Source organism: Lissotriton vulgaris, chromosome 6 (assembly GCF_964263255.1).
Source record: "Lissotriton vulgaris chromosome 6, aLisVul1.2, whole genome shotgun sequence".
NCBI lineage: Eukaryota > Metazoa > Chordata > Amphibia > Caudata > Salamandridae > Lissotriton > Lissotriton vulgaris.
The window spans coordinates 540,983,990-540,998,027 of NC_141694.1; the positions used below are offsets into that span (position 1 = coordinate 540,983,990).

General features: G+C 43.6%; 1 protein-coding gene across 1 annotated transcript in view; it reads left to right on the forward strand.

Moving 5' to 3' along the window:
* LOC147707531 (dynein axonemal heavy chain 5-like) overlaps positions 1-14,038 on the forward strand; it is a 1,425,553-nt gene that overhangs the window by 481,511 nt on the left and 930,004 nt on the right. The window lies entirely within an intron of this gene.

Sequence of the window (14,038 nt, forward strand, 5' to 3'; positions counted from 1 at the left end):
GATACCTTTCCGTAGAATAAGCTTCAGAATGAACAGGGTATTGGCTGCATCAATTTGAGGCAGTGGAGTACTGAGGGCTGAAGGCAACTCTGGAACATTACTTGCTTTAATACTAGCCACATGCTTAGCAGGGCAAATGAAGCACGTTTGCCCCTCTAGGTGGCGCGAACTTGCAAAGATGCCAACATCTGTTGATTAAAAAGCCACAGATTTTATAGGTAGTTCTGCAGAGTCTACCGCACACCTAGGCACAACATTTCTCCTCAGCAGGGTAGTGTTCTCCCCAGCCCGGGAGCGTGTACCAGACCATGCCACACAAGGAGCTCTGGCTCACACGTCTTTTATTCTTCAGAATGCAACTGTTAACTGAATACACTGCATCAAAAACTTTATTAATAACACCAGGTCACACCCACCATATTACGTAATACTTATAAGGAGTCAGCCAAGGGTCACTAGAGGCCTCATACACATGAACACAGGACACAATATCTCTCCCCTTTGTTAAATAAAAAGTAAGAACAAATATATATATACATATACACATTATAACTTTTAGGTGAGTCAATGAGATGCTCGCACCAGTTTTCCAGATGCTTGACTTGCCTCACTTTGACTTTCTGAGGCTGACGAACATCGAGATAAAGGCTTAAAGTGTGACGAGTCTCTGGTTATTAGTTTTTCAGGTCATTGAGCAGTTACCATATGTCCTTTGCTTACTCTAACCCTTAACGGTTCAGTATCAAACGGAGTATCAGTCTTGCATGTCTGCTTTTGATTGCTAAGAACTCAGTCTCCTTTCTCAAAGACCATGTCTGAAGCTCATTGATGCTTACCAGCATAAGCCTTCATTTTGCATTTGTGAGAGGTGTCAGTAACACAAATCTCATCAGGGTCTATTGACTGACTGGTGGTTAACTGAAGTATCTTCCTTCCAACAGCTCTTCCGAACAGCAATGTGACAGGACTTTCTCCTGTTGTGAAATGAAGAGTGGAATGGTAGGCACAAAGGGCTGGGTGTAAAGCTGACGTGAGAAGTTGATGCCTTCCAGCAAGCCTTCCAGCGCAGCATGCTGAACCACCCTTTTCAAAGTGCTCATAAATTATTCAACAACGCCATTTGCCTGTGGCCAGAGATGTATACTTTTCTAATGTTTGATGTTCAAATGATTAAAAAAGTCTTTGAACTCTCTGATATTGAAAGGTTGTCCGTTGTCAGATTTGAAAATGGAAGGAACACCCCATGTGGTTGATGATAAGTCTTCCACTGTAGGAAAACATGAGTACTCATTGACAGCTATCATGAGATGATGTCCACTATTGAGATGTCCGAAGAAGCCAACTGCAATGCTCTGCCAGGCTTGCTTAGGAAGATCGGACATGATGAGCGGGTGCTGAGTTGTTTTGGGAAACAAACAGTTGCACAGATGACAAGCTTTCAGTTACCTTTCAACTTGTTCATCAAGGTGCAGAAACCACATTCGAACCACACTCGATCCTTGCGGGTTCTTTTAGTTGCGGAAATGCCTTGATGTCCTTCGTGTGCCAGTTCAAAACCTTGTTTCCTCAGGCTTTCAGAGATACCTAATCTAACCCTTCTTAGTATGTCACCATCATGTGTGACATAAAGTTCTACCCAAACATTCTTTAGTTTCTGGTACTCAACATAATCTATAAGGGGTCGAATATGTGTCCTCCATGATTGCGTTGCAATGTTTTTTTTAAGTGTAAGCATGTCTTTGTCAGCACTAGTCGCTGTCAGAATCAGGCGCACTTGACTTTACTATGAAATGGATGTAGGCCTCATCCGCTTTGGACGTGGTAAAGTAATCTGCGGGGTTACGATCGTTCCCTTGTTTATACACAATAGTGTAAACATACTACTGCAGGTGCAACCCCCACCTCTTGATGGGAGGGGCATTTTGGCTTTCAGATTTCTGAAAATTGTGAGCAACACCTGATTATCTGTGACAAGGGTGAAAAGCTTTACCAAATGCTATACATCCAACGTGAAATCCATGAAGCTTTGACAGAGCACTAGGGCTGTCTCTACCAATCCCGTAGAAGAGGGGACTAGCGAGATCTTGAAGGGTTCTAAGGCCTTTTGCAGCTACCCATGTTGGGGAGGGAGCATGGGGATACCCTCAACACACAGGTTTCATTGGAGGAGCTTGGAGAGGCCATTCAAACTCTAGCGTCCGGAAGGCGCCGGGCCCATATGGGCTGTTGGCAGAGTACTACAAGGCATATCATGCCTCCCGTGTGCGTCGCTTGCACACTGTGTACACCACTTAATTGTAGGCCCAATAACTCCCGCCCGCGTGAGGCACACCTGATATCACTGCTGAAACCTGATAAGGATCCAGTGGAAATGGGCTCCTATAGGCCCCTGGCTCTGCTCAGTACTGATTATAAGATACTTGCGAGGGTGCTGGCAGATAGATTGGCGCAGGTTGTTCCAAAACTACTCCACATAGACCAAAACAGGTTTGTGCCATCCTGCAGCACCTCTCTCAATCTGCGGCATTTTTTTAGCATGCCCACATATGCGGTGAGGGAATGACCACAAGCGGGGTGCCTTGTGTTGGACCTAGAGAAGGCCTTCGATTCCCTGGCATGGGGCTACGCATTTGCAGTGCTTGAAAAATTTGAACTAGGCCCAGTTTTTATCCAATTAACACGTCTACTCTACACTAACCCTACAGTCAGAGTTTATTTCGGGCCCTACATCTCGGATTCACTTTCGAAGTACCCTTCCATTGGCAGTAGTGGGTAGGGTTGCGCTCACTAAGATGGTAGTACTCCAGAGGCTTTTATATTATCTCACAAATCTGCCAAAATATATCCCGGCCACCTTCTTTACCACTCTGGAAAAGCAGGTTCAAGACTTTAAATTGGGCAACGCCAGGCATACAGTGGCACTAAAAAATGATATTTACCAAGGGACCGGGAGGAACTAGTGGCTCCTTGTCTTGAACATTAATACCTGGTCTCCCAGTTGCAGTGGGTGGCGTGATGGCTGTCTGTCCGTCATGGTACAGACACTGCAACTACGCGGCCACCCTACCTACTGGAACTCATAGTCAGCCTTTTTCACCCAGATGCGTGATCGCAACCACCAGAATCCTTGCTGCTTGCTGTTGCTTATAAATGCATCCGTAGAAGCCTTTACATAACCCGTAAATTGATCCTGTATGCGCCTGTGATACCTTTAGAGGGAACCCCGAATAGACAGACAGTAGTTTCTGCGTCAGCAATTGGGAGGTGGCAGGAAAACGGCGTCCAGCCGCTCAGAGACCTGTATCTTGAAGGGGCACTTATACCCTATTTATTGCTAGTGGAGAAAGAAGGGCGCCCGCCGTGTCACTTCTAGTCCATCGTTCACTGGCAGCTTTGCTCACGGCCAAGTGGGGAGACATCAAGACAGAGCCAAAAATGCATCTCACCATGCACAACTTACATGTCATGGGGTCAGGCAGGCACCTAACGCGCTGGTTCACAGCCTCCCTAAGAACTCATACTGTATAGTATTAGTAGTATGCATACCAAGGAATGTGCTCTTCCGGAAAATACAACTATATGTAGTTCATAGGGCATACCTTACCCCTGCCAATATCAATCAGTACTTCAGTCGTACAGATGCAGTGTGTCCGAGGTGCACTGAAAATGGGGCTGACTTGGTGCACATGCTCTGGATGGGTGGGCGCTTATTGGAGTGGGGTGGCGACAATATTACTTACCTGCAGTGGTCAAACGCTATCTTTTGATTGGCCAACCTACTTGCTACATAACTTCTGCAGGTCACATAACATGAAGGTCACTTCCAGATTCTTAGACCTAGGATTGATAGTAGCTACCCGGCTAATTACTAAAAAATGGAAAGCTCCAGACCCTCCTAGTATAACAGCCTTGCGGCAGTCTCTGCTCGCGTGGGCCAAAGCGGAAAGCTTAGCCATTAGACGAGAAGAAACTCTAGGGTTGAGTAAGGTTCCCATTGCAACATACTGGTACACTCTCTATACTGAGCTTCAACTCAGTGTGGACAAGACAAATGGGGACTCTGCTGATGCACAGTCTGTGGACAATTAATACTCTTGTAAGTTGGGTAATATATGCACCACAACACTTTTGGCTAGTAGATCACCAGCTGCTTATATAAATGTATCAACATGCTCTTCAGAGGTGAACGCGTAGCTGGTAGCCACTGGCTGTGAGAACACCACACAAATTCACACCTGACAACGATGGGGCAATATGGGCTGAGCAACTGTTACACATGTTTATTTTATCCTTTGTTTAGTTTATGTTATTCCCACTTTATCTCTGTGTCTTCTCTCCCTTTATTATTGACACCGCCTAGACATCTGCAAGTACCAATATTACCACCAAGTCTGAATGCTGATACATGTACAGGCGAACAGTAACAGACATGTAACAATGTATATGATGCACAAGATAACTTGGACTGTATGATCATAATTATTGTCCTGTTTCTATGTTCCCTGCCTCTTCTCACAGTCGATCAATGGATGTGAACTATGTTTACACTCACAAATATGTACCTTATACTGTTTCTACTGTATTGAGTGTTTTTTTTCTTGAAAATTCTGTCACATTCAGATGACCACTCAAACAGAGCATCTCACTTTGTTAGTTCACTTAAAGGGGCACTCACTGTGGCGAAATCATGAATGTACCTGCAGCTGTAGCTGGCCATGCCTAAGAAGGATCGCAGCATGGCCACATCTTCTGGAGGGCAAATAGGTGACAATGCTTGTACCTTTTAGGGTCAGGAGTTATTTCCTTTTCAGAGTAAATATGCCCAATGAATTTAAGCCTTTTTTGTGAAACTCACAATTCTCTGCATTTAGTGTGAGACCTGCATGAGCAAGTAGATGGCATACTTTTATGAGTGGTTTATTATATTTATTCTTGTGTAGTCCCAAACACCAGTGTATCATCACTGTAGTTAAAAGCATGTGTGACAGGCTGAATTATTTGACGGATGATACCTTGAAAGATTTCTGCAGCTGATGAAACGCCAAAACTGAGTCTCCCATATCTGAACAAACCAAGATGAGTTCACAAAGTAGTAATGTACCTACAGTTTTCTTCCAGTTCAAGTTGATGGTAGCCTTTGTTCAAATCAAGGCAGGAGAAATGTTGGCTCCTTTCAGCTGTGTGATCATGTCCGCAATGTCTAGATCTGTATGTCTTTCTCTTTCGATTGCTTTGTTTACCTGTTGTAAATCAACACAAATGCGCACTAAATCTCCACTGTCCTTTTTGGCACCAACACAATGGGTGAACCCAGCAGTGTAGGACCAGTAGAGGGCTTGATGATGTCATGCTTTGAGAGTTTTTTTTAGTTCTTTCTCAATTGCTTCCTCTAAGTGAAAGGAAATACAAGGTGTCACTGTGCAACAGGTCGTATATCTCCATTAATGTGTAACTACACTGTTGTATGTGACTTTATTGGACCTATGGAAGTTAGGCAGGATAAGGACGCCAACCTAGAGGTATGAAATTTGGCGAAAAGTCTTTATTTGGTTCTCAAATAATAACAGGAAAGAAAAAAAAAAGAAAAGCGGAGTTGTCCGTCACACGGGCTCCTCCTGAAGAAGTCAAACACTTCAGTGAAACACAGTTTTATGGGGCTACTTGTGAGCCCCCCCCCCCCTTTTGAGGAATTTCCTCCTTTTGGTATTGTTCCCAGTTTCTTGGATTGTCCTTGGTCCTTCTCTCTTACGACTTGCGGCACATGTGGGAAAGGATTTCCAAAGTGGTGATCCCGGTGGTCGTGCTTGATCAAAATAAACAGACAAAAGAAAATAACGGGGATTGAGTGGATGTTTTCTCTGACACATAAGTTAGTGCCACCTCCACCGCACCCTTCACTCTTGTGCTGTTAGGGCTATGCGCATGTTCTATTCCACTCCCCTCCACCAGCTGTGTTTAGTTCGAAATTAAAAAAAGAGACTTGCCTGTAGCCACGTCGCTCCTGGGACACAGCGGAGGGTGTACCGGCAAGTTCCTGCTCAGCAGCCTTGGTGGTGACAGGAGCGTTTCTCAATGTCTCCTTCTCGGAGGGTGGTGGAGCCGCGCTTTTGGGCTCTTCTGCTACGGTCTCAGCGCTATCAGTCTCCTTCTCGGAGGGCGTTGCAGTCGCGTTTCTGGGCTCCTCCGCTACGGTCTTGGCGCTCTCAGTTTCCTTCTCGGGCTCTTTGGAGTCTGCAGCTCTTTCTGGAACCGGGTCAAACCGTGCTGGCGTTCTGTGCTCCACAAAGCGTTTTCCTGGGTTTGTCCTTCCTTTAAAGCCCCCGCGCTGGGCTCCACTTACGGTCGCGGTACCACGAACACTGGTACGCTAACCTATGCTTCTCTTTGTTCTTCACCTGCCGCCATGCTGGTATCCGAGGAGGCGGCCGGTGTGGTATTACATACAACTTCATTGTCTTAAGTTTCCGAAGTCCATGAAACAATGTCTCACTATTTCAGAATAAGCATTCAAGTTGTAGTTAATAGAGATCTGTCCCATGTCAGTATCAGTATTGCAACTTAATTAGCATGCACTCGAGGAAGTAGCTGGGAGGACATGAATAGGCGCTTGTACTGTTGCTTTCTTGTGCCACGTGGTCATTGATCTGCAAGGGTGTAGAAGCTGCCCAGGTGTACAGTTTTGTTTTCGACAGTATGAGACATGGTATTGGAAATAGTTCTTTGTATTTTTCAGCCAGCATGATGTTTATCAACATACCTCTGTCTATAATAAAAGTTTTAGGGCAACCAATCACCTTGAGCGTGATTTTAGGACAATGTCCAAATGAACTTTGTTACTTCATGTGGCAATTAAAACCTTTGGAAGATTAATTTGAAAGCAATTGACTTTGTTTCATTTCCACTTGCCTTAGTCGATGTTGCCTTTTGGCCTTGGGGGAGTGGCTACACTGCTTCTGAAACTTTCTGGCATCCATTTTCTCGTCTCTCTGTGATGCACTTAGTTTCTCTTTCGCTTTGCTAACAATTACGAAATGGTTCTTTCCCACAGCCTGTACATATCTGTCCAATGGCGGGACATTTACCTTCATGAGGAAAAGAGAATCCACAGAGGAAACACAATTTATTTTTCTTCTGAGACATCACTCTGTGGGTCTCTGCCTTGCATATCTGCTTACTTTACCTGTTCAATGTGTATTCATTTTGGATTGTTCCAGCTTCCATATTAGCAGCTTGTCGATCAGCACGTTCCTCCGCTCTTGCAGCCATGAGCACTTTCTCCGAACTGAGAGCTTCTTGCAGCATGGGTCTTCCGAATGAATCAGAGAGGCAACCATTGATAACTCTAAGACGCATGGGTTCTTCATCATTGAATTAATTTAACTTGCAGTGCTTTATAAGAGCATCAAGCTTTCTCAACAAACTCATCAATCTTCTTACCAGATTGCTGTCTTGCTTAATTGAGAGTGCACCATTCATAGTCGACATTCAGCATTGGATTAAACTTGGCCTCTTCTTGATTTGACAGTGTGATAGTTCACACTTCTTTTACTCCATTACCTGCAAGGTTACTTAAGTATTTGATGATCTTTTTGTCATCTGCTTCTTCTATAGCCCCTGTGACGTCATCAAACATCTTGATCCAGGTAGTCCATCTGGCGCCAATATTTTGCTTTTTGGCAGTGTTGAATGGATGAGGTGGTTTCAGGAACTCAACTGCAATGCATTTGGAATTTTTCCCATCCTCCATTTGTTCTAAAGTGTGTTGTTCTGACAGCGTTTGTCCATCAATGTCTCTTTCCCCGGTGGCACCTCTGCAGGCATCAGCCTGCTCACTAGTACTCGGGTTGTCGCATCTGAACTGAGGTGGGCGGGCGCCATCTTCCTTCTTCACGATGAGTAATGGTTTCTCTCCTTGCATGTGCTTTTCACTGCTCTCAAATTTATGCATCATACCTGGCTGTCACAGTGTCACGATTCCATCACCACTCAGGAGGGACATGAACATACGAGAGACTGGTGGACTGTGCCTCTAGAAACTAGTCCTTTCCTTTCTTTCCAGCCGGATGACTGGACCACACCCCGCAGGATGAGGACACCTTGTTTTCAGGACCCGGCCCCTTTAACTGTGATACATCCCCAGAAGATGCCGCCCAAAGGTCTGACGAGATCCTCTCCGGGCCAACAGAGGGGGCCGGAATCGTGATGAAGGGAGCGAAGGACCCAGAAGACTCGGAAGAGAGTTGTGTGTGGAGCTCTCGAGAAACTGTAGAGAGACACCACAGAAGGGACGACTGCTGCTGACTACGATTCCTGTCGGACCAGAAGTATCGGGAGAGCCAAGAGGCCAACAACACTGTGCTGCACCCTGCTACTCTCCTGGAGGAGCGTGGCTCACACAGGTACGGGAACGCTTTTCAGGCTGGGTTGGGAGGAAGGGAAAAGCTGATGAGTAAGGTGCCTCTCCGTATCCTGAATGTTACCCGGTTCCCGAGCACTTCTACACTTCCTTAGACATCCATAATGGTACGGGTGGTCCCTCACTCCCTTCCTTTCTTTTTGGTGCTTATATAAAGGCCCTCACAAATTTCTATACCTTTTCTTCCTTTATCCGAGTAACCTGGCTGACCAGAAAACACCGGACAACGGAAGGCGGAAGAAGGAGAAAGGAGGACCCCATAAATTCAGAACAAGAGAGAATAAGAATCATTATCCAAGTACATGCACTCTGGCTTGACATAAGAGAAGAGTGTATCGTAAAATAAAGCCCAGTTTAAACTACCTTGTGTGTAACATGATCCTTGCTTACCGTCATACACAGCCTTTGGTGTTTCTCTGTGCCTGATTGTCTTTGCTTTTAGCTCTTTCCTTTACCTAGTGGTCACTGGCTTTAGTGCTTCTTTGTACCTGGTTGTCACTGTCTTTAGCGTTTCTGCTTTGTATTGGCGCTCAGACTATGTTATGCTATGGTGCAATATATCTTCTTTTGGCCTTACTAGTAGATTTTTGCCAGGCTTACTGACTGTGTTCTTCAGTAGGGCCTTCACCTCTTAGAGGGTCTCTCAATAGCTGGGGTTGCGCTTTGACTCCACATATGCCAATTGTAGACCAATTCTTGAGGCGCACATGGCATGCACAAACAGTTTGTTGGAGCCCAGCAAACTCTTGGGGAGCGCGGTCTTGTTTCTTTGGGGCACGTTTTCCCTATTTCGTTGCCAGTTGTAGCATCCTCCCTAGCCCGGGAGCATGTAACAGACCACGCCTCAGATGGAGCTCTGGTTTGCATGTCTTTATTCTTCAGCATGCATCTGTTAACTGAACACACAGCGTCACAAACTTTATTAACCACACCAACCAAATCATGTAATACTTGTAAGAAGTCTGCCGAGGGCCACTAGAGGCCTCATACACATAAACATAGAACACAACAAGCAGCAAATCATGTATCTGCATAGAAAAAAATCGTTGACACTCTATCAAGGTTGCTTTCATTAAAGAATGACTGATGGCTGTGTAACTCCAAGCTTGTTCAGCCATAAAAGCAGACATACGCACCTCTCCCTTCCCCCAAAGGGGTCCCTTATGTTTGTGTGACCAGTACAGCTCTGTTGCACACAGAAAAGTAGTACAGTGCATCCACTGTGGTAAACTGGAGAGGAAGCGCTATTAAAATTGTTTGCCAACTTCAAAAACTTTTGTAGACATAGTTTTGCCCTCTACCTTCTCATGCACTTTCATTGTCTGTTAACACGGTTTTCATATCTCCCACCAAATGACAAAGAGGCAATATGTGTACTAAACTTCTGTTAAAAGACACAGTACTTAAGCATTCTGTGGCTAATCAGTTTTTCTGTGGCTTAGGAAGCTTTAAGACTGATTTAAGAAGGGGAAATACTTGAGTAAGGTAGGCCCCTGGATAGTGATATGTCAAGTCAAACAGCATTTGCCAACTTTTTTGTTTCTTTTATTTCTCTAACCATTTTATTTAGTGCTAGGTATCAGAGCGCTTTACTTGATAAAAAGTAAACAAAACTTCATTAGGTTGTAAAATTGAGGGAGGTTTCATTAGTTTAGCAGCAGCAACGTTATTACTTATCATACATGCTCACTCCACCACCCTTTCCACATACTGCTTAAATCCTTGATTTGTTGCTGGTTCATATCAAAGAGATAGGATATTTGAAGACATGATGAATAAAAGTAGACTCTGTACAACATAATTGAACACACCAAAGACCAGTTAGATGTTTGTTGCAAAAAGATGCTAGAATCAGTTAGGAAAACGGCCGCTCGAGCACAGAATGTGGAACAACATGCAGATAAATTATTTCTTTGCTATACTTTCCTTAAGGGGAAAAAAGTTAACATCTTGCCATAAATGTTTTATTTCTGCTGATCACTGTTCATCTAGAAAAAACAAATCAGAAGAAGAAAAGGCTAGATTTAGTTTTTATGAGTAAACTGCAGCTTCGATTATGCTCCATGACCTGCCTTTCACCCTGGCTCAAGCAGCAGGCATTGCACTCAACTGTAATAACTTCTTACAGTTCAGCAGCGATGTAATTTCTTTGTTACAGATGACTACACATGTCACAAGGCACCTGTAATAAAAACCTTAGAGACTAGCTTCTAAAGAGTAATTAAATTGCAAGCTCCCTTTGTGTTATAATATAATAAAGATAATTATATGTATACTGAATGGGCATAAGTGGTCAGACTAGAAGGGGACGAGGTACTGGAACAAAAACAATGTCTCTTCTGAAGGTTTTGAAGGAGGTAAGAGTTTTAATCGAAAGATCTGGAGTGTCCCAGATCTTCGGGGTAGTCCCTGATGAAAAATATTTCTTCGTTTTTTTCTTTCGGGCATGAAGTGGCTTCCAAAGGAAGACAATCAGTGCTTCTGAGTATTTTTTTACTTCCTGAGTTCCACAGCTTCCGAACCAGATAGTTTGGAGTGCCTCTGTTGGAGAGCTTTGTGGGTAATGCAGGCTAAATTGAATGACTTTTTTTTAAAAATAATTTAGATAGGTGAGCCTTTTGACAAGAAACAAGGGAGTTAATTATCCATGAAGAAAACATTTCCCATCCATAGCTATCAGTTTGGGGAATGTTCACTGCTCATAGCCAGTCTTAAAACTGAAAATTCTGGTGGATATACACAAACTAAACAGTTTGTGAGTGTTACACTTAGCAGCCTTCCGGTTGTCTTCCCCCAAACTTTTTTGCCCATTTCCCTTCCTTTATTTGTTAAAATTATTTTTTGTTTGCCTTAAGACTGTGCACTTTACCACTGCTAACCCGTGCTACAGTGCTTGTGCTCATTCCCCTAACATTGTTAAATTGGTTAATATCTGATTGGCATATTTAATTAACTTATAAGTCCCTTGTAGAGTGGTATACCATATACCCATGGTGTGTAAATTAAATATTACTAGTGGGCCTGCAGCATATATTTTGTCACCCCTAAAGTAGCTCCTTAAAACATGTCTCAGGCCTGCCATTGCAGCCTGAATGCAGGTTTAAACTGCCAGTTCGACTTGGCAATATAACCCTCTTGCCAAGCCTTAAACATCCCTTTTATTACATATATGTCACCCCTAAGGTAGGTCCTAGTTAGCCCGTAGGGTAGAGTGCATTGTAATTAAAGGGTTGGGCATGTATTTTTAGGTCTTGCATGTCCTGGTAGTGAAAAACTCCTACATTTGTTTTTCACGACTAGGAGGCTTACCTGTCTCATAGCATAACATTGGGTGGCCTTATTACATTTAATAAGGGCTAATATTTGACTGTGGACATATTTTTAATTATAATTTCATAGAAACCAAACATGAAATATGTTTGGTTTCTATGAAATTATAATTAAAAATCCTCTTTAGTGATAAAGTCAGATTTGAAGTTACAATTTTTAAACTTCCACTTTTAGAAAGTTGTTATTTTTCTGCCCTCTGTCATTTGGTGCCTACAGCTTCCCCTTGGTCACATGCCTTTGTGTAGTTGGCAGTTGGAACTTAGTGAATTCCTCCCAGACAGTCACACAATAGAGGGATTAGGTGCACCGAATGGGCCATCTGCAGGCTGAATGGGAAGTGGGCGTGGCCAGGAACAACCCTACTTGCAACTGAATAGGCTGGGCTCTGCCTTCACACAAAGGGTCTGTCACTACTACTTGCCTCTTCAGCCAGCTTGGAGCAAAGGGAGTCAGGAAATTCCAAGCACTTCAAAAATAAATAGAAAAACCTCTCCAACATCAAAAGAGGCACAAGTTATGAAAATAGGGCCCTTAGATCCCCTCTTCAGTTCACTTTTCTGGACCTGCGGAAGGAATCTCAGAGGGCTGCTTACTGCTATGGCTGCTGTGTACTACACAAGACTGCATGGCTGGACCTGGAAGGGCTGCTTTTCTGAGAGCCTGCCTTGAACCCTCAGAGGCTTGTCCTGCTGTTTGACCCTGCTTCATTACCTGAACCTAGGACTTCCAGAATGAGTATAATGGTTAGCTTGCTGGCTCCCTGCTCAGAGCCACAGCGACATATGAAGCTCCCACCATCTTAAACCCACATCTGGACCCAGCCTGAGTGATTCCTAAGCCCCCAAGTGATGCCCCCCCCCCCGTTCTGGATCGTTGATGGTAATGCTAAAGGGTTCCAGATAGCCAAATTATAAAACTTTGGAGATTTTTGCTAAAAATTGCCCTGGGAACCAAGGAAAGAACAGTCCAGAACCAACATGCTCGCTATCTGCTCTAGTTTCATTGCTGGTTGATCTAGCTTTGAAACTGCTCCCACTACGTTCTTCTCCGCATCAGGAATCCTGTTCAGTGGTTCTTTGCCAAAGGGGTATCCGGAGATTTTCAACTTTCATAATAAGTCCAAACATAGACATCATCATAGCGACTTTGTCCAGCGGCTCCCTGATGATGATGCTCCTTCCTCAGACACCGCCTGCAGCCTGCTCCGCTGAACTTTACCATCTCAGAACATTTTCTTTAAAAATTCTTCAAAGTACAAAGGTAAGTGCTGACCGGGCCAAATCCACTTCCTGTAAATTCTCCATTGCAGTCAACCATGTTTTTCGACTTGGAGCCAGTCTCGCTCAACTAGATGTCTGCGGTTAGTGCTTTGATTTTTAGGCGATCATTTTTACTAATGACTTTTAAAATTCCTAACTCTGCATCTACTGATTGGATTTTTCTCATGTTGGTGTCAAATAATTTATTAAAATGTAAATTGGTGTGATGTTTTCCTTGTGTTGTAGTTTCTCTTTATTATTGTTTGTGTGCTGCAAAAATATTTTACACATTGGCTCTGAGTAAAGCCTGACTGCTTTTTGTACCACACTACCCAGGGTTAAGCACAGGTTATTTCAGTGACTTTTTGTGGTTCTCCTCGCCAGGGATAGTGGCTGGTACTTGAGCAGGGCTCACACCCCAGTTAGCCATTAACCCATTTTCTCGCAGTGAGTGTTCAGTCAGTTTTGCAAGTAGACCCACCCTATCACACCCACCAAACTGTCCATAAGAGCAGATGGACATTTTGCCATAGTGGGAATTCTGCTATAGTAGTGGTAAATTGTGTTATGTAAATCAGAAATGGGATTTTACACTAATAAATTAAGCTATGTGTGCACCTAAGTAACCCTTTGGCATGTAACTGTTTTTGTAAGTGGGCCCCAAGAGATTAGCACTGATGTAAAATCTTTAGGCACTTCTTTTATGTTTTGTATTCACCCACACATGCCCAGCTAAGAGACAAAGCTCCTGTACTGTAAAATACAAAACTGCAGTTTCTATGTAAGTCACAAATGCTTTGTTTATTTCATATTGCCTGCTTTGTAAAGCTGCTTTTTTATATGCTGAAACTTTTCAACAGCAAGTTGGACATGTACACTTCCAGGTTCATCCTCTGCAACAAGGGCATCCTAAGCTCCAGTTTCAGACAAATTATGTTTCACTTTTGCCAAATGTTTTCAATCATTTTATGTTTGTATTAATTATTTTAAATAAACTCACTAAAACTATAAACTTCACACTGCAAAATGTAAT